Here is a 21,746-nt window from a genome sequence, read left to right as displayed (position 1 = left end):
CATGGAATATCTTGGTTTCTCCATCTATGTTAATTGAGAGTTTTGCAGGATACAGTAACCTGGGCTGGCATTTGTGTTCCCTTAGGGTCTGTTTGACATCAGTCCAGGATCTTCTGGCCTTCATAGTTTCTGGCGAGAAGTCTGGTGTGATTTTGATAGGTCTGCCTTTATATGTTACTTGACCTTTTTCCCTTACTGCTTTTAATATTCTTTCTTTATTTTGTGCATTTGGTGTTTTGACTATTATGTGACGGGAGGTGTTTCTTTTCTGGTCCAATCTATTTGGAGTTCTGTAGGCATCTTGTATGCCTATGGGTATCTCTTTTTTTAAGTTAGGGAAGTTTTCTTCTATGATTTTGTTGAAGATATTTACTGGTCCTTTGAGCTGGGAGTCTTCACTCTCTTCTATACCTATTATCCTTAGGTTTGATCTTCTCATTGAGTCCTGGATTTCCTGTATGTTTTGGACCAGTAGCTTTTTCCGCTTTACAGTATCTTTGACAGTTGAGTCAATGATTTCTATGGAATCTTCTGCTCCTGAGATTCTCTCTTCCATCTCTTGAATTCTGTTGGTGAGGCTTGTATCTACAGCTCCTTGTCTCTTCTTTTGGTTTTCTATATCCAGGGTTGTTTCCATGTGTTCTTTCTTGATTGCTTCTATTTCCATTTTTAATTCCTTCAACTGTTTGATTGTGTTTTCCTGGAATTCTTTCAGGGATTTTTGCGATTCCTCTCTGTAGGCTTCTACTTGTTTATTAATGTTTTCCTTTGTTTCCCTAAGTGTGTTCATGTCTTTCTTGAAGTCCTCCAGCATCATGATCAGATATGATTTTGAAACTAGATCTTGCTTTTCTGGTGTGTTTGGATATTCCATGTTTGTTTTGGTGGGAGAATTGGGCTCCGATGATGGCATGTAGTCTTGGTTTCTGTTGCTTGGGTTCCTGCGCTTGCCTCTCACCATCAGATTATCTCTAGTGTTACTTTGTTCTGCTATTTCTGACAGTGGCTAGACTGTCCTATAAGCCTGTGTGTCAGGAGTGCTGTAGACCTGTTTTCCTCTCTTTCAGTCAGTTATGGGGACAGAGTGTTCTGCTTTCGGGCGTGTAATTTTTCCTCTCTACAGGTCTTCAGCTGTTCCTGTGGGCCTGTGTCTTGAGTTCACCAGGCAGCTTTCTTGCAGCAGACAAGTTGGTCTTACCTGTGGTCCCGAGGCTCAAGTTTGCTCGCGGGGTGCTGCCCAAGGGCTCTCTGCGGCCGCAGCAACCAGGAAGACCTGTGCCGCCCCTTCCGGGAGCTTCAGTGCACCAGGGTTCCAGATGGCCTTTGGTGTTTTCCTCTGGCATCCGAGATGTATGTACAGAGAGCAGTCTCTTCTGGTTTCCCAGGCTTGTCTGCCTCTCTGAAGGTTCAGCTCTCCCTCCCATGGGATTTGGGTGCAGCGAACTGTTTATCCGGTCTGTTTCCCTCAGGTTCTGGTGGTGTCTCAGGCAGGGTTCCTGCCGCTCCTGGGCCCTCCCCCACGGGAGCCCAGAGGCCTTATACAGTTTCCTCTTGGGCCAGGGATGTGGGCAGGGGTGGGCAGTGTTGGTGGTCTCTTCCGCTCTGCAGCCTCAGGAGTGCCCACCTGATCAGGCGGTGAGGTGTCTTTCCCACAGGGTCTGGGAGCAGAGAGCTGCTGAGGGCCCGGGATCCGCGGGCGTGGGACCTCCCTTTTTGTAATTTTTTTAATTGGGTATTTCTTATTTACATTTCAAATGTTATTCCCTTTCCCGATTTTCTGTCCATAAGCCCCCTAACCTCTCCCCCTCCCCCTCTATAAGGGTGTTCCCCTCCCCATCCACCCCCTTGACGAACCCCCCCTATAATCCCCTACACTGGGGTTCCAACCTTGGCAGGACCGAGGGCTTCTCCTTCCATTGGTACCCAGCAAGGCCATCCTTTGCTACCTATGCAGTTGGAGCCCTGAGTCAGTCCACGTATAGTCTTTGGGTAGTGTTTATAGTCCCTGGAAGCTCTGGTTGGTTGGCATTGTTGTTCTTATGGGGTTGCAAGCCCCTTCATCTCTTTCAATCCTTTGTCTAATTGCTCCAACGGGGTTCCCGTTCTCAGTTCATTGATTTGCTACTAGCATTCACCTCTATTTGTCTGTACTTCTGAGAATCGTGCTCTCTCCCCAGGAGTTCTAGGTACAGAGAGCTGTGTCATAGGGTCAGCTCCAGGCGCATGTGGAATTCAGAAGGCCTAAATTTCATTTTTTAAAAGCTGAGTAATACTCTATGCATAAATGTGCTACATTTTCTTTATCCATTGTTTGGATGAAGAACATCTAGGTTGCTTCCAGTTTCTGCCTATTATGAATAAATAGAGCATCAAGGAACATGGTTAAGCAAGTGTTCATGTGGTAGGATAAACTGTTCCTTGAGTATGTACCCAAGTGGTATGGCTAGATCTTGAAGTAAGTCAATTCCTATCTTTCTGAGGAACTACCATGCCAATTTCCACAGTGGTTGTACAAGTTTGCATTTCTGCCAGCCATGGATGAATGTTTCCTTTACTCCACATTCTCGCTAGCATGAACAGTAACTTGTTTGATTGATCATAGCCTTCTGACAAATGTATGACGAAGTCTCAAAGTAGTTTGATTTTCATTTCTCTGATGGGATGTTGAATATTTCTTTAAGTGTTTCTCATATATTTCAGTTTTATCTATGGAGAATTCTCTGTTTAGATCTGCCCTAAAATTTTTAATTGAGTTTTATTCTTGATGTATAGTTTCTTGATATATATATGTATATATATATATATATATATATATATATGACATATAGGATTTATTTATCTTGCTGATTTCTCAAAGAGCCAACTTATTTCATTGACTCTTTGTATTGTTATATATCTATTATATATTATATTATATATATCCTCTATCAGATTCAGAGTTAATAAAAATCTTTTCCCATTTTGCAGGCTGGATTTTGTTCAATTGACTGGGTCCATTGCCTTATAGAAGTTTTTCAGTTTCATGAGTTTATTTGTTACTGATCTTGTTGCTTGTGTTAATGGTGTTCTGTTCAGAAAGTCTTTTTCCTGTGCTAATAGGTTCTAGGTTATTCCCCAATTTCTTCTCTATCAGGATCAGTATATCTGGTTTTATGTTGTGGTCTTTGATCCATTTGAACTTGAGTTTTGTGCAGGGTGATAAGTGTTGATCTATATGTATTCTTCTCTATATAGACATCCAGTTTGACCAGGACTATTTTATGCTGTATTTTTTCAAATGTTTATTTCTGGCCTTGTTTTTAATAAACAGATGTCTATGAGTATGTGGATTTATGTTGGTGACTTTAATTTGATTCCATTTATTAACGTGTCTGTTTTATACCAATACCATGGTGTTATTATTATATTACTGTATAACCATATTATTATATAACTCTGTAGTACAGCATGAAATCAGGAATAATAATACCTCCAGTAGTTCTTTTGTTATTCAGGATTGTTCTAGCTATATTGAGATTTCATTGATATGAAGTTGGTATAGTTCTTTCACAGTCTGTAAGGAATTGTTTTAGAATTTTGATGGGGCTTTCATTGAATCTGTAGATTTCTTTTGTTAGGATGGGCATTTTTACAGTGTTATTCCTACTAATTTATGAGCATGGGGAGGTCTTTACATCTTCTGATACCTTCTTCAATTTCTTCCTTCCTTAGTTTTTTTGTCACACAACTCTTTCACTTAGATCCAGCTTGCACGTATCTTTTGGATATTTTTGCATCTATGTTCATAAAGGAAATTGATCTCTAATTTTCTTTCTTTGTTGAGTCTTTATGTGGTATCGGGGTGACCATGGCCTCATAAAATGAACTGGGCAATGTCCTTTCTGTTTCTATTTTGTGGAAGAATTTGATGAGTATTGGCAGTAAGTCTTCCCAGAAAGTCTAGTAGAATTCTGTACTAAACCCATCTGGACCTGGGTGGTTTTTGTTGAGAGACTTAATGTCTGCTTCTTCTTCACTAGGGGTTATAAGTCTACTTAAATGTCTTATATGATCTTGGTTTAACTTTGGCAAGTTGTACCTACTGAGAGAATTATCCATTTCTTATACATTTCCCAATTTGGTGGTACACAGGTTTTTAAAGTATGTCTTTATGATTCTTTGTATTTCCTTAGTTATCTGTTATGTGCCTCCTTTTGTTTCTCATTTTGTTTATTTGGATATTCTCAGTTCATCTATTAGTTAGAATAAGGATTTATCTATCTTGATGATTTTTCTCAAAGAATCAGCTTTTTATTTCCAAAATTCTTTGTATTATTCTCTATTTCTATTTGATTGATTTTAGGTCAGGACTTGATTGTCTTTGCTCTCTACCCATCTAGGTCATGCTTACTTCTTTTTGCACTAAAGCTTTCAGCTGTGCTGTTAAGTTGCTAGTATGAGACCTCTTCAATTTTTTATGGAAGCACTTAGTGTTATGAACTTGCCTCTTAGAACAGTCTTCATTGTGTCCCTTAAGTTTGAGTTTGTTGGGTATTCATTTTCATTGAATCCTAGGAAGTCTTTAATTTCTTAATTTCTAACTGGACCTATTTTTCATTCAGTAGAGAGTTGTTCAATTTCCTTAAGTAAGTTTTCTATCATTCTTTAGTGTTGTTGACATCCAGCTTTAATCCACAATCATAGAATGCAATGTATTTTCATGTATTTGTTGAGCCTCGCTTTGTGTCTCAGTATGTGGTAAATTTTAGAGAAAACTCCATGAGGTACATAGAAGGTATATTCTTTGGTATATTCTTTGTGTGAAATGTCTGTAAATGTTATCTGTTAGGTCCATTTGGTTTATAACTTCAGTTAACTCCAGCATTTCTCTGTTTAGTTTTTGTCTGGATGTCCTGTCTATTGGTGAGAGTGGGGTATTGCATTCTCTCACTATCAATATGTGAGGGTCAATATGTGGTTTAAGCTGTAGTAGCATTTCTTTTACAAACTTGGCTGCCCTTGAATTTGAAGCACAGATGTTAAGAATTGAAATATCCTCGTGGTGGATTTTTTGTTTAAGAAGTATGTAGTGTTCTTCCCTATCTCATCTGAATAGTTTGGTTTGAAATATATTTAGTAGGTATTAAAAATAACTATACCTGTTTGTTTCTGAAGTCCATTTGCTTGGGATATCTTTTTTTAACCCTTTATCATGAACTGATGTCTATCCTTGATATTAAGATGTACTTCTTGGATGTAGCAGAAGGATGGATCCTGCTTTTGTATCCATTCTGTTAGTCTGTATCTTTTTATGTGACTTGAGACCAATACTTGTAAAAGTAACTTTTATTCATCTGATATAACTGTCATCTTGGAGGCTTACTGCTGAGTAAGCTCACCCTTACTATCTCTTTTTGAACTGACTCTGGCTTGTTCAATTCAGCTGATCTGCCCCAAACTTCTCTCCAAGCTGACCTATTCAAATTGGCTTCTCTCAGCTTCTAACAGAACTGCCCTGCTTGGCCTCTAACTGTGGCAATCTGTTTGAATTTCCTGCGTCCTTCTCATTCTCTGGCTCTTCATCTTCACCTAAAACCTATCTCTGTAAAACTGTCCAGGTAAAACTGCCTCCCTGCCTTCTCCCTCTGTGCTGCTCTCATAAATTGTGTCTCTTTCCTGTCTGTTTTCATGAGCCAGGTATATCCTATCTTTGACTCAGTTGGTCAAATATTTCTCTGATTTGTCACTTTGTCCACCCTTTAATTAGACTTCACTTTCAAACATGGCTGCTTTCTTCTACAAACTAACTTTTATGTGCATTGTTTTGTTCTACAAACTAACCTTATATACATTGTTTTGCTAATGACATATATCCCTTATTGCATCCAGAGAGAATAAAGGTGTGTTTGTATTGTAGTTGGGTCACACAGGCCTAGAAGGTCTTTGGATGTGATCCATGGCCAGAGCAGCCATGTTGTTGAATTAAAATTCCTCTACAATTAATGTTTAGAGATATCCATGAGCAATGTTTTTTTTTTGATTGCTGTTAAGTTGTTTTTTTTTGTTGTTGTTGTTGTTTTGGTGTTTTTGTTGCTGTTGTTGTGATGATGGTAGGTGTCTTAGTTAATCTTTTATTGCTGTAAATAAACACCATGACCAAGGCAACTCTTATAAGGACAACATTTAATCGGGGCTGGCTTACAGGTTCAGCAGTTCAGTCCATTATCATCAAGGTGGGAGCATGGCAGTGTCCAGGCAGGAATGGTGCAGGCAGAGTGAGAGTTCTACATCTTCATCCTAAGGCTGCTAGTGTAAGCTGACTTCTAGGCAGCTAGGATGAGGGTTTTAAACTCACACCCACAGTGACACACCTACTCCAACAAGGCCTTACCTCATAATAGTGCCACCCCCTAGCCCAAGCATATACAAATGATCACAGTGGTAATAGTGGTGGTAGTGGTGGTGTGTTTGTTTCCCTTTTTTTGATGTTGTGGTCTGGGATTGTTTAATTCTTGGGATTTTGAGGTATGGTTTGCCACTTTAGGTTGGAGTTTATCTTCAAGCACCTTCTGCAGGACTGAATGTTTACATAGATATATTACTTAAATTTGGTCTTATCGTGGAATTTTTTTCCATCTATGGTAGTGGTTCTCAACCTGTCTAGTGTTATAACCATTTAATAAAATTCCTCATGTTGTGATGATTCTCAAACATAAAATTATTTTCATTGCTATGCCATAACTGTGATTTTGCTACTGTTATGAATTATATCTGATATGCAGGATAGCTGATATTTGACCACCCCCCCCAAAGGGGTTATGAACCACAGGTTGAGAACCACTGCTTTATTTCTATTATTCTTTGATTTGGCCTTTTTGTAGTGTCCCCATTTTCTGGATAATTTGTGCCAAGAGTTTTTTACATTTAACATTTTTCTTTGACGAATGTATCTCTTTTCTTCTGTCTTATCTTCAATGCCTCTGATTCTCTCTTCTATCTCTTGTATTCTGCGGGTAAACTTACCTGTGTGATTCCTGTATAAGATCTTAAAATTTTTATTTGTAGATTTCCCTCAGTAAAAAAAGATTACTTTTTTATTCTATTTCTAATTTTGGATCTTCTATTGTTTTGTTTATTTCCTTCCACTGTTTGTGTTTTCATAGAATTTTTAAAAAGTGATTTACTTGTTTCTTCTTTATGGAGCTCTATTATATGCATAAAGGCTGTTTTAAGGTCTTTTCCATTTGTTTCAGCTATGTTGGAATATTCAGTGTCTGCTGTGGTAGGGTTGCTGGGCTCAAGTGAAGACATCCTGGGTGTTGATTGTGTTTTTGCACTAGTGCTTAGGCATCTGGAATCAGGAAGATTGTAATTCTAGGTGCTGATATCTAGTCTTACCTTGTTGGGTAGATATTCTGTTCCTTGGTTTCTGATTCCTATGTTGTTCTTAGGAGAATGTGGTGGCTGTGTGTTACCTGGTAGAAAATTCTTCTGGGATCCTGATACAAGTGAACACTGGGTATTCTAGGAAAAATGTATTTCTGAGTATTAGGAGCTGACACTTAGGAATGGGAATGGATTAGGAGAGGGGTGGGAGGAGCTTTACAGAAGGGAGGAAACCAGGGTCTTCCACCAGGACCTGCTTAGTCCCCTGGCAATGGGGCCAGAGAGTATGGAAAAGCCAGAGCAGAAGGTCTGCTTAGACTTGTGGAATACAATGTGGGATGGGACTTGGAACAATGGAGGTAAAGGTGAAGAGCTTCAGCTAGTCTACCAGCTTCTCTGGCCCCCGTGGGTTGTGGGTTCCCCGGAAGTGTCTGCTGGAGCTGGGGACTGGGATAAAGCAAAGAGTGGGAGGAGGGAGGTCAGGAGGGGAAGAGCTCTGTGATCCACTGGATGGGTCAGGGTGAGGATGCATCAGGTACTGTGCTGCGAGCTGGGGGGAGACTGTGGAAATGTATTTGGAGTAGATGAGGAGGAAGGTAAGATCTGCAGTTCATCTACCCTGTTTTTTGACTGGAGTGCAAGTGAACTATTTACTTCAAAGGTTGAACCTCATGGTATGTGAAATGTGTCTTACTAAATGTTCTCTCTTCGGTTTCTGTTGCTGTGATAAATAGTATGATCAAAATCAACTCGGGGATACATGGTTTATTTCATTTTCCAATTTATATTCCATGATGAAGGGAAGTCAGGGACAGAACTTGAGGTAGGACATAATGATGATGCCATGTATGAACACTGCTTACTGTCTTGATTCTTGTGTATTCTTCATCTTGCTTTTTTATATTACTCAGTCCCACCTTCTCAGAGATGGTACTGCCCACAATTGACTAGGCCCTTTCACATCAATCATCAATCAAAAAAAATGCTGCATACTTTTGCCTACTTTCCAATCTGAAGATGGTATTTTCTCAATTGGGGTTCCCTCTTTCTCTTTTCAGATGACTCTTAGCCTGTGTCAAACTGATAAAAAATCAAAAACAAAGCCTCTAACAAACACATGAGAAAACACTTTTAAGTAATTAAAATGAAACAAAGTTTAAAATTCTGACAAAATTTTAAAAGCTGAGAAAACAAAAACAGAATCTCTAATAAACACATTAGAATATATTTTAAGTAATTAAAATGAAACAAAATTTAAATTCTATTTTTTATTTCTGGGTAAGTTGGAACACACCTTTAATCCCAGCACTTTGGAGGTAGAGGCAAGCCAATCTCTGAGAGGTCAGCCTAGTCTATATAATAAATTCCAGGCCAACCAAAGATATATATATTCTGAGACATTGTCTTAAAAATAAAATCCAGATTTTCTTTTTTCTTAGTTTTAACAGTTTATTATGATTATTATTTTAAAAATGTGAAACCATTAAACCTTGTAGAAATAAGTCTGCACAAACCAATTGTAATTTAACACGAATAAGTAGAGTGTGTGAGATCTTTATGATTCAGGCACATCTTCATTATGCTATAGCAGTCAAGTTATCCCTTACTTCAGTTGGGGTAAGCCTCCTAAACCCAGCTTCATTGAAGATCTCAACTTCTATGTTATCTTCTGTCATTTGCCCTTCAAGGCTTTCCTTTAGGGTTAAGATGACTGTATGAATGGCATCTTCCAGTTCTTGGTCTTCATTATATCTTTTCTTAAGGAAAGTTTTCCCATTCACGTAGTTCTTTTCCATTGCTGTGGCCTTCCAGGCAAAGTAAGCTCCAGATGGATCTGACTGAAATAAATATGGTTCGCCCTCATTCTACCCACAAATAAGTAAAGAAACACCAAATGGACGAACACCACCTGACTGGATATACTCTTGCATCACAGATGTACCAGCTGGGCTATGGAAATGGGTTCTTGGTAAACAAGATCGCATTGCTGAGCAAGTTTCCAAGCTCTGTGTACAAGTACTCTGTAATCTGGCTTGTGCCACCATATATCAAACTGATGTGTTTGGTTATTAGCTCCACTTTATGTACACTCCTTTCATCTATAAGATGGATTTCTGTTCTTTCTCAGTTGCTAATACCACACCATTTGCAGCTTTAATTCCCACTGAAGGGGCCCCTCCAGCTACAGTAGCTAAAGTATATTCAGTCTGGACAAGTTTACCAGATGGCCTGAATATAGTCAGAGAGAAGTTGTAACCACACTCTGCCATCTTTATCTGGAAAGTTGGAACACCAAAGTCCAGATTTTCAATTGCATCAGTCTCATTGCATTGACATAAAACAGTATAGATGATTAACAGGTTGATTACCACAGAAACTTTTGTTGTGCGTTTAACCCTAATTATCAGGCCACAAAGGTTTAAGGAATATATAAACCATGTGTGATATAAAGGCCTTATTGTGTGTGTGTGTGTGTGTGTGTGTGTGTGTGTGTGTGTGTGTGTGTGCACGCATGTGCGTATGTGATAGGTACTCATTTTATAGTTTACAGCCATCATAAGATTGTCTCAACCTCCTATGCTGTTATTACGGGTACATACCCCAAAGTCTGCCATATTTGAATTTCTATTTAAGCAAATTATAAAATAAAGATGAGAAATCTTGGATAAATTATTTTAGGTAATTATTGTTAAAATCTTTACGTGTGACAAAAATAATGTGCTCTTGGCTTTTATTTCTTATGTGTATGTGTGTTTGGGGGGGCACCTGTGCATACACATGCAAGAGCCCACAGAGACTAGAAGGCGGCACTGGATCCTCTGGAGCAGGAGTCCCAGGTAATTGTGAACCACCCAACATGGATGCTGGAATGCTGGGAACTGGATTTGACTCTTTTGCAAGAGTAGTACATAATCTTAACTATTGTGCCATTTCTCCAGCCTCATGATTAAGCTCCCAAAAAAGCACTTGTGTTTTATAAATAAAGAGTAAAATATTGTGGATGAAATGATACAAGGCTCGGGATTTACTTCAAAACTAACCAGAAGTCCCAGAAAGTAGAAGCACTAAACACAGCAAAATTGACCAATGAGTCTTTTACAGAAAAATCAACTAACAAGGAAAAGGCAACATATGGAGAAAGACTTGCAAATCACATATTTGATAAAGACTTAATGTCTAAAATATATAAGAAACTCACCTCACCACCAGAAAAACAGTCCAGGGCTGATGAGATAGCTTGGGTGTCAAGACCACTGGCTACTCTTCTAGAGGAAGGTTTCATTCCCAGCATCTACATGCCAGCTCACAGCTATCTATAACTCTACTCCCAGGAAATCTAATGCTTTCTTCTGGCTTCTGCAGGCACTATGCATGCATGTATGTGGTGCATAGACATATATGCAGGCAAAACACCCACATACATAAAATAAATAATAAAAATAAATAACCTAATTGAAACATTGACAAAAGCCTTAAAGATATATTTTTTCCAAGAAATATATGAAAACATTTTCAACATTACTAATCATCCTAAAGGCATAACAGTTGGATGTATCACAATGTCTATTAACAAGAACATAATTGAGAAAATGATCACAAGTGTTATTGAGCATATGAGAAAAAGGAATTGGGTATATACTATTTTGAGAGTATAAATTGTTACAGCCATTATGGAAAACCAAAACAAACCAATCATATGTGTGAGACCTTGGGCCCCATGTCCATGGCTGATCCAATACATCATATTTGTTGGTGTTTGGCATTTTGAGACAGGTTCTTGCTATGTACCCTTGGCTGCCCTGGAATTCAATATGTAGACCAGTTTAACCTTGACCTCATAGAGATCTGTCTGTCTCTGCCTCCCAAATGCTGAGATTAAAGGTATTCACCACCATATTCAATATCACATTTTAAAACTCATTCATCCATCAATACATATTTACCTTTATTCTGAAACTTGTCTATTGTAAACAATTTTTCAGTGAACACTGCAATGGAGTTGTCTTTTCACCACACTGATTTCGGCTTTGTTGTTGTTGTTGTTGTTGTTGTTGTTGTTGTTGTTGTTGTTTTGAGATAAACCCAGAAGTCATATTGCTGAATCATATTTTGGGGGGAGGGTGGGGTGGAAAAGAAAGACATATATACATAACAGAATATTATTCAGTGTTTGAAACAGTAAAATCATGTCCAGGAGATACTAAGTGCAATAAAGGAGCACAGAACAATACATAACACACGTGTGCACAAGTAAAATCTAAAATAGTTGAATGCTTAGTAGCAGAAAACAGATTTGTGGTCCTCAGGACTAAGAAGCAAAGGGAAAGATGTTTTAATCAACGTATAAAATATCAATTAAGAGGAACAAGGTCAGAAGCTCTGTTGTACAATATAATGACTGTAATTATTAACAATGTATTCTTAACAACTAGTGACAGGATAAATACTAAGTTTTCTCACTACAAAAAGTAACATGTGAAGTAATGAATATGTTTATCCACTCCATCTAGCTATTCTACAATGTCGACATATTTCAAAGCAACATGTGGTCTGCAAATAAATATATACAACAATTGTTTGCCAAGTACAAAATAAACCTTGGGGCTGGGATGGAACTTAATGGTAGAGCAGTTTCTATCATACACAAAGCCTTGGGTTCTAGCACCAGCTTCAGAGAAATAAATGTCTTTTAATGGCTATAGCTCAGGGCTGCAACAGATGCTTAGCATCAGCACGGCCCTGGGTTCCTTCTGTAGCACTTAGTAAATAAATGAATAGATAAAAATAATTTCATAAAAATCTTACAATATAAGAAAGACCCTGGTCATGAATCTATGATTGTTGGGTGTCCTTGATTGGTATCTAGGGGCTTATTTTCATCTATCTTTGAAAATCTTTGAAAGTTGTTATTAGAATAAACAGTGGAAAAGCAATCAGGCAAGCAATGCCTATCTAATGAACTATCATCACCTAGAAATCCACCCACAGACGTCTGCCACTGTCAGATTTTCTTTTTTATTTTTTTGTTGCAGTGTTGACAACCAAACCTAGGAGCTCACTTAAGTTAAATACTCATTCTACCTCTGAGCGACCTTCCCAGCCCAGACATTCTTATCTTTTAAAAGAATTTAGAAATCCAGATTTAAAAACAAAATCACTGGCATTCACTGATCCATTTTCAAAACTATAGAGCACAAGGAATAATTCTATCTGAAGTTTGGATTTGGCATGCAGCCGCCACTTTACAGCATCCAATTTAGCTTTAATGGATTCTGAGGACATTCACTGTAAAAGTGATTTATCTTGAGCACACAGTAAATACCGTGTATTTTACTTTCAAAATTACAGCCTGTTTCCAAAACCCACAAAGAATAATAACACAGTCACTCATACACTTGCTATGTTAATATGTTATCAGATTTGCTTCAAAATAAAATTAAATACTATGTATGTTATTAACACCCTCTTTGTGTGTCTCTTTGGTCTCACTTCTACTTTTCCAAACACCACTGTTCTGAAATCTGAATCCCTCTTTCCTAAGCAAGATCACTATAGTTTGTACACATCTGATAACCAATGTTTCATTTTCTTTTTTCCAGACCTTTTAGAGGATGAATGGTTTTATTACATCAAAGGGGGTAAATCAATTTCATTTCTGTCCAGCAACGATAAACTGCTAGAAAACTAATTTTTCAAAAACCCATTTATAATAACATCAAAATAATTTATATCTCAGACTAAATCTAGCAAAGTGATGGACAGGATACTTAGAGATAAATGATAAACTGTATCAAAATGTATTAAGTAGCACCTAAATAATGGAACATGAAAAATCATTAAGATATCAATTCTCAGTTTCATTCCTGTGACAATTCTAAAAGGAACATAAAGTAGATAGGCAAAAACCAAGGTGCAGGAGACACATTTATTTAAATTTCAAAAACATGCAAATGAAACAATATAATGTTTAGTTATATAGATTACTAATAAAAGAAAGGCATGACAACTAGAAATAAATTCTAAAGGACATAGCTGGGAGGAAGGCAATAGAAATTCAATGGTAATGATAATGAGCTATTTCTAAACTACGTTGCTACAATTTTGAGTATTCACTGTTTGCTGTATGAATGTTCTTCTGCTTTCCAAGACAGTTATTTAGTCCAGGGTGATCTTAAACTTGCTATGTATTCAAGGATGACCTTGAACTGCACTTTTTTCTAAGATTTATTTATTTATATTTTATGTGTATGAGATTTAGCTTGCATGTGTGTTTTATACCATGTTATATAAAAAGAGTACACAGAACTGTTATTGCTGCAATGATGTTATAATGATTGTGAATGTTCAGTGGTAAATTTTAATAGTGGCTATATTGTAATACTGAATAAAGTGTGCATAAATTTACTGAGTAGCCATATACTAGGAACTTTGGGGCCTTTTGTTTTCTTTGATTTTTAATAACAGCCAGTTCCATGTCCTTCTTATTAATATTCAAGGGGACTTAAAAGTGTGCTGTTGTAATATATTCTCAGGCATAAAACTCCTAAATTCCTGGCAGTCTCTCACGCAATGATGTCTTTTTTTAGGCTCATGTCTGCTGGGTGGCAGTTCCTAAATAGCTTCAGAATGGGCACTGGTCACCAGAAAGATCATGGCAGGATCAGAGGATTGAGACTTTCAGCCTCATCCTGTAGCTTCTGATTTGGATTGTAGAGCTAAGATTTTTTTTTTTTTTTGGTTCTTTTTTTCGGAGCTGGGGACCGAACCCAGGGCCTTGTGCTTCCTAGGCAAGCGCTCTACCACTGAGCTAAATCCCCAACGCCTAGAGCTAAGATTTTAATTGATCACCAATTACCCATAATAAAACTAATCATTTGAATTTGCTTAAAGAAATGGATTTGGAAGTGTAGCTCAGTGGTACAGCATTGATCTACTTCCACAAGGGCCCAGGGCTTATTCCCCAGTACCACTCAGGCCTAAGTAGTGGAGCCTCCATAAACTTCAAAGGACAGCATTCCAGGAAAATAGAGTGCCCAAAAGGGAGCCTCTGACCCTTGCTCTATGGTTCACTTCTTCTGGGTTCCTCTGCACCTTTTGTAATAGCTGATATAGTGAACCAGTAAGCTAAACATTCTCTGAATTCTGTCAGCCACTTTAGCACAGTAATTGCGCCCACCGAAGGGGTTGTAGGAACCCTGATTGTAGCCCACAGGTCAGAAACCTAAGCGATAATACAGTCAGGGGTTTGTGACTAGCAATTAAAGTGGAGAGCAACCTTAAGGATGGAAACCTTAACTGTATGTAATCTAACATAAATGAATAAAGAATTCTTAAATATTTGATGTACAAGAAAATTTGCCACATGTGTGGTGTCAAAAATCTTCCGTGTTGATTGTTGAATGTGAACATAGGAAAACTGAGTTTAGTATATCCCTCTCCCTGCCCTCCTAAGGCAGCATTATTACTGAAGAGAGAGTATTTAGGGGTAAGCCACATACAAAAGACTATTAACCTGAAAATTCATTCTCTCACTAGAAGTTATGGAAGAAGCCAACTGGAAAACAAACCTGGCAAAATAGCTCTGTTTACTGCTGCTATTTCTTACCAAAGTCAAAGTTTTGACTTGACAAAAAAAAAAAAAGGTTAGAGAAAGAAAGGCCTAGTTTTCAAACACCAACTTTGTTGCTTACTAGCAGTACTCTTTGTAAAACAGTGGTGTGTGTTCTAAGGTTCAAACAAAGGTTTATATTGTTTCTTTTCTGTGGGGACATGTGTAGACATCAGAGGACAGCTTGTGGGATTTCATTCTTAACTTCCACCATGTAGGTCCTGGGACTGAATGTAGATCATGAGGATTAGCAGCAAGTGTCTTTGCTTTCCGAGCATCTTGTAACCCTGAAAAACAGTCATGCAGATTACACGAAAATGACCTAGCACTGAATCAGGCACATAGTAGACACTCAATAAATGCTAATGTATGTTTAAATATTGCAAACATGTTAAAAGTAAAGAGCTGGAGAGCTGGAGAGATGGTTCAGTGGTTAAGCGCACCTGTTGAACTTGCAGAGAACCCATGCTGGTGGCTCACAACTTCATATAACTGTAGGACAAATGGATCCAATACCTACCCTTTTCTGGCCTCTGGAAGCACACACACTTAGATGCACATAACTCAGGCATGTGCGTGTGCACGTACACACACACACACACACACAAAAAAAAACTTTATAAAATATCTTAAAATAAAGCTAAATAAATCAAACTGGATATGTAGCCCAGTGGTATAGCTCACCACTGTCAAAGCTCTGGGAGCAACCCCTTAGCAACATGCCTCTCTTCTGCAGAAAGGATTTAAAGAATATTTATACAGAAAATTAACATATGTAAGTTTTCCATTTCCTGTGCTCTGCTAGCTCTGACATAAGCTCAAAGACAAAAACAAACCAGAAATAACATGGTTTAGGATATATAATTACAAAGTGATTGTACCTCCTGGCAGGCTCCATTAGAGAAATGGTAGGGCAGAAGCTGGCAAACTCATCTCTTTAATGCCTCCCTGTTACCAAATTACCTTTCACTTTACTTATTATTTTCATGCATCCCTCTTTTAAATAAAGATGTCTTTTATTTTATTTTCTAGGCAAAAGCACAACAGATGAAAAAGCAAGCAAATGGAGCAAATGTGGGATTGACACAGAAATGAAGACTGCAAATGAATGGTAACAATATACTCCCATCAAGGAAGATAGGGAATGATTGATGAATGAATAACTGAATGTCTTCCAGAAATAGCAAATGAAAATTTAAAGAATCAGATACATTTAAAGAGAGACTTGGTGACTTGGAATACATGTCATGAGGAATTTCCAAAGATGCAGCAGAAAGAGACAAAGATGCAGAGATACTAATAAAATGTATTGAGATATGCTTAAAAGCATGAAATGGTACACTTTAATTTCTAGAAATAGAAATTAAAAAGAGTATGGACAACATGACCTAAGTTGTAAATATGAATTTTTTAAGGTGACTAAAGTAAATGAATCCTCAGTTATAGAACAAACTACGGATCATCACTCAAAACCTGAAAAAAACATCAGCCACAAGGTTTACAATGAAAGATTTAGACTATGCCGTAACTTGTCATCATCAACATTACAGAGAGAGTTATTGACAAATCAAAAAAACAAAGCGAACTAAAACTGCAATTCTATCTCTCATATTGCTGACAGGAAAACAAGATGCTATAGCTGCTCTGAAAATCATCAGGCATTTTGTATACATATAAACAAATATGTTCTTTTTCATGAAAAAATAGCCTTTATTATTATCACATGCTATTTGTTGCTTAGTGCACAATCTTGTCTCCTACCCCCTGCAATCCTGTCCCATAATTCCAACAAATCTCTCCAGCCCTTTCTCTAACTTCTCTCACTCTTCCTCATTCTCTACCTCTCTCACACGTTCTTTGTTATGTTTTTAATGTTTTATTAACATGTTTTAAATTTACTCTTTCCTTACATATCACATCCAGACCACAGCTTCCTCTCACTTATCCCCTCCAATCCCTCCACCAGCTCCATTCCTTCTCTGTTTCTCTTCAGAAAAGGTCAGGATTCCTATGGATGTCAACTAAACATGGTATATCAAGTTGCAATAAGGCCAGGCGCTGCCTTGTATATTAAGGCTAGATGAGGCAACCCAGCAGGAGGAAAGGGTCCCAAGATCAGGCAGGCAAAAGAGACAGAGACAGCCCTGCTCCCACTGTTAAGAGTCCCACAAGGAGACCAACTACACAAGAACCAGAGAGAGGGCCTAGGTCAGTCCCATGCAAGCTCTCTTGTTGTTGGTTCAGTCTCTGTGAGCCCCTTGAAGCCAGGTTAGTTGATTATGTGGGTTCTCTTGTGATGATGTTCTTGTCTCCTCTGGTTCCTACAATCCCTATATCCCTGGCCTCTCCAAGACTTTTGTGATGAAGGAATGTTTGGACTTTGTGAAAGGCTTTTTCAGCTGAGGACCTTTTTTCCTGTTTATTTATAATAGTGCATTACATTAATGGATTTTTGTATATTGAACCACCGCTGTATCCCGTGGATGGAGCCTACTTGATTATGGTGAATGATATTTTTGATGTGTTCTTGGATTCAATTTGCAAGTATTTTATTGAGTATTTTTGCATCAATGTTCATAAGGGAAATTGGTCTGTAATTCTCTTTCATTGTTGAGTCTTTGTGTAGTTTGGGTATCAGGTGACTGTGGCCCCATAAAATGATTTTGGCAAATGTTCCTTCTGTTTCTATGTTGTGGAATAATTTGAGGAGTATTACTATTAGGTCTTCTTTGAAAGTCTTGTAGAATTTTCACTAAAACCATGGCACTGGCTGGGCTTAAAAACAAAAACAAATAAAAAAACCAGCTAAACAAGTAAAACACAAAAATCCTTCTATTGATTCTTAGTGAATTTCATATCACGCACCCCATCGCATATCCCCATCCCTTCCTATCCACCATCCATCCTTGCAACCCCCTACAAAAGAAAACAAAAAATAAATAAAAACTTATCATGGAAGCTAAGATGTATCAGTGTGTCACACGTTTACTCTTTTGTCCAAAGATCATTGCTTGCAAATGTTCATTGCGCTGAATCATAGTTCCAGTTTGAGGCCTCTGGCTTCTGCTCCATCAATTACAAATCTTCACTGGGACTCCTCTTGAATATCGAGTTGTTGCTCTGTGTCATGGAGATCTTGAAACTTTGATTCTGCAGGACCAGCCCTTTCATGTGCTCATAGACAGGGTTCATAGTTAGGGTACATGTTGGGGTGGAACATCAGCTACCACACAAGTTGAGAGACTTTTAATGACTGTTTCTATTTCCTAGGGGTAATAGGACTATTTCAATTGTTTGCCTGATCTTGATTTAACAATTTTGTAGAGTACCAGTTTTGAAGTAAGACCTAATGATTCTTTGGATTTCTGTGTCTGTTGTTAGGTCTCCCTTTTCATTTCTGATTTTGTTAATTTGGGTACTGTCTCTCTGCATTTTAGTTAGTTTGGCTAAAGGTTTGTCTTTCTTCTTGATTTTCTTGTAGAACCAACTGTTCCTTCCATTGATTCCTTGTTTCTAATTGATTGAATTCAGCCCTGAGTTTGATTATTTCCTGCCCTCTACTCTTCTTGGGGTGTTTGCTTCTTTTTTCCCTAGAGTTTTCAGGTGTACTTTTAAATTGCTGGTATGAGAACTCTCCAATTTCTTTATGGAAGGCATGTAGTACTATGAACTGTCCTCTTAGCACTGCTTTTACTGTGCCCCATACATAAGTTTGGGTATGTCGTGCCTTCGTTTTCATTTAATTCTAGAAAGTCTTTCATTTCTTTTTTTTTTATTATTAACTTGAGTATTTCTTTTTTTTTAATTTAGAGAATACTTTATTAGTTTTTGTAATCAAACCCACGTATATAAGACCTTACATATTTAATACAGTGTGTTACCCCTGTACAAATGGAAAAAAACTTAAGTTCAACATTTCTAGACCAATATGGCTGTTAATTTCTGTACAGTGCCAACTCAACACAGTAAACGGGGATACTTTTTTCGAAAGTTGACAGCACAGGTAAAGTTTCAAAAAATTCAAATTATATATCTGTATATATATTTATATTTATATAAAAAGACCAATAATAGCAGTGTGTTATGCATCAACAGCAGCAACGGCTTTTCCAGGTTCTGCAGTCATCTGAACAAAACTGTAGAGACATCCAGCACACTCCATTAAAAAAAAAAAGTAAAAAAACAAAACCCGAGAAAACAGCACAGTTCTGTTACTCTTGTGGTACCTGGCACCATTTTTTTTTTAAATTAGCTTCTCAATCATCATCTGGAAAGAAAACATTCTGAGCAACATCATTAAAAACAGCTCTGATAAAGCACGGTCAGTACTATGTATCATAAAGCAGGTACAAGCTATTTTACATCCACAGAGGTATGATACAGTACTGTCCTACATCTATAATACTAGAGGATACAATTTAAAAGGCATTATTTGAGACTTGATTCTACTTTTCCAGCAGAGGGCCCAAAGGATGGTGTGACACAGCTTTGTAAAGAAACATACTCTAGACAGGATTTCCTTTCACTAGTGGCACAGTTCTAAGGATTCATTCTCTCCATGAATGTCAGCTAAAACCGTTATTAAAAAAATGAAATATCCCTAAAACAAAACCGTATAACCACCGGATTCACATGAAGATGACAAGCTGGACCTCACCTTACCAACAAGCTATCAAATCTGTTATGTTTAAACAGTGAGACCTCCAAGGAGATGCCAAGTAGTGCTTCAAAGCTTCGGACCACAATCAAACACAGCATCCTTTTCAACAGAAGCAGAAGCTCATCTGAATATGCTCATGGATGCTGACATCAACATTTAATCATCTCCTCACTCATCCAGGAAGAGGGGGAGATCAGTTACTACTGTACTTTATTGTGTTCAACCAAATCACCATGTTACAAAAATAGCAAGCTGCCATAATAAAAAATAAGGCTCCTCTATCCAGCACCATATAGCATCATTTTACTTTCAAGCCTAGAAATTGCACACTTGTATATAAACCAATCGAAGATGACAAAATCATAGAAGAAAACTCCCCTAACCTAAAAAAAGAGATTCCCATAGACATACAAGAAGCGCTCCTAATTTCTCACTCTGCTCCATTTCTGACATGCTCTCTTGAATGTTCTGTCCTGCCTTGACTATGTCCTCACATTTTAACACAACTAGTAAGAAGACAACAGTCACTATAAAAACGAGCAACAATCCCTCCATGGCAAGACTAAATCCAAAAAGGGGCATGCCTCTCGGAGCTTGCCTTTTAATTTACCTTCTCGCAGTTCTGAATCCTCTTCAGCACACTGAAGGGTCCCCTCGGCACCGGCGATGTTGGTTCCCGGGTCTCGGCACCACTTGTCGCGCGCCCAATGTCCTGCCAGCAAGAACGACGCGCGGCAACAGGATTCTTCTGCGAGCAAGCCTTTACTGTGTTACAGCTCTTCTCAGTGTTACAGCTCTTCTCAGTGTTACAGCTCTTCTCAGTGTTACAGCTCTTCTCAGTGTTACAGCTCTTCTCAGTGTTACAGCTCTTCTCAGTGTTACAGCTCTTCTCAGTGTTACAGCTCTTCTGAACAGGGACCCCGAGCAGCAAAATCGCTCGGCTTATATAGACAGCAGTATGCTAATTATCTCTCAGGGATTGGTGGGGCTTGGATCACCCCACTACTTGTCCTCCAGGGATTGGCGGAGAATGAATCACCTCATTAGCATATTAACGGTCAACTAACACCTGGTGAATAAACCGCACATGTTCAGTACCGCTGTTCACCACTAGAGGGAGCCCTAGCAAGGGGACAAGCCTGCACATGCGCAGTAAGTCGTTTATATCCAGACAAGGCTGGATGTCGGCGCCATCTTTGTTTCGCCGCGCCGCTCTCTACATCTCCCCCTTTTTTGTTTAATAAAATGACTGGTCTAGATCTGGGTGTCACGTCAATCTTGTCATTGCTCCTGTCTTAGGTCGTTCTCATCCAAACTCGGCCTTACCCGTCATAGAGTTACCCTATCGCCACCGGGCCCCGTGTCTTAGGTTGGTCCGAGTTCGAGGAAAGTTGCCCGTCCCTGGATACAATGACTCCACATGACTGTGACAAAAATGATCTAGGGAGAACTCTTGATCTTTCAAAGAGGCCAGCCATATGTTGGGAGAAGTACCCTTTTTAATGGTGGTCATAGCCTGGTAAACAACCACTTTGTGTCTGGCATGTTCTCTTTTTTAAACAGCCAATAAGCCAGAGACCTACTCCGCAACCCAGGAGGACAATAGCTCCCCAGGACAAACATGCCCGCCCACTCCTTAAAAAGGGAGAAAGCATTGGTAACCCATGAGGTAAAGTCTTCAACTGTGATAGGGTCCAGCGTAGTGCTGTTGAGGACAGCAATCTGCATCAGCAATTGTCTTGATAGTTGCTCTGCTTTCATGGACCAGTTTCCTTTCAGATAATTCGAGATTTCTTTGCTCTGTTGAAAATTCTGAGAAAAGTTAGCTCGCAAAAGAATAATGCATAAACCTCGAAGGGAGGAAACACAAGACAGCTGTGTCATATGATACAGTGCTTCAATTGTTCTTGAACTAAATCTATCCTTTGATTGGCTAATAGAAGGCCAGATGCCAAATGGGTATTAAATTCTTCTTGTATCTCTAACGCCACTGCAGTTCTGATTGACAGTCTCAGCCATCTGTATTTGATTGGTCATAGCGATTTCAGCTGTGGTAGCTGCAGCAGCAGACAGCACAATGGCTGAAATTATGGCTGCCGTAATTCCAAAATC

At 38.4% G+C, this 21,746-nt stretch overlaps 1 long non-coding RNA gene and 1 pseudogene across 1 annotated transcript in view; one reads left to right on the top strand and one right to left on the bottom strand.

Moving 5' to 3' along the window:
- LOC120099197 (uncharacterized) overlaps positions 1-20,074 on the top strand; it is a 40,316-nt gene extending 20,242 nt beyond the window's left edge. The window contains exon 3 of the long non-coding RNA XR_005498132.2: positions 16,007-20,074. This is a non-coding gene — a long non-coding RNA (uncharacterized LOC120099197). The remainder of the gene's footprint in view (positions 1-16,006) is intronic.
- On the bottom strand, positions 8,943-9,635 carry Psma2-ps2 (proteasome 20S subunit alpha 2, pseudogene 2; annotated as a pseudogene).
- Positions 20,075-21,746: the final 1,672 nt, after the last annotated feature.

The sequence above is a fragment of the Rattus norvegicus genome, chromosome X, assembly GCF_036323735.1.
Source record: "Rattus norvegicus strain BN/NHsdMcwi chromosome X, GRCr8, whole genome shotgun sequence".
In the NCBI taxonomy this organism is placed as follows: domain Eukaryota; kingdom Metazoa; phylum Chordata; class Mammalia; order Rodentia; family Muridae; genus Rattus; species Rattus norvegicus.
Note: the sequence above shows the minus strand (reverse complement) of the source record. Positions and strands in the feature narration are given on the sequence as shown.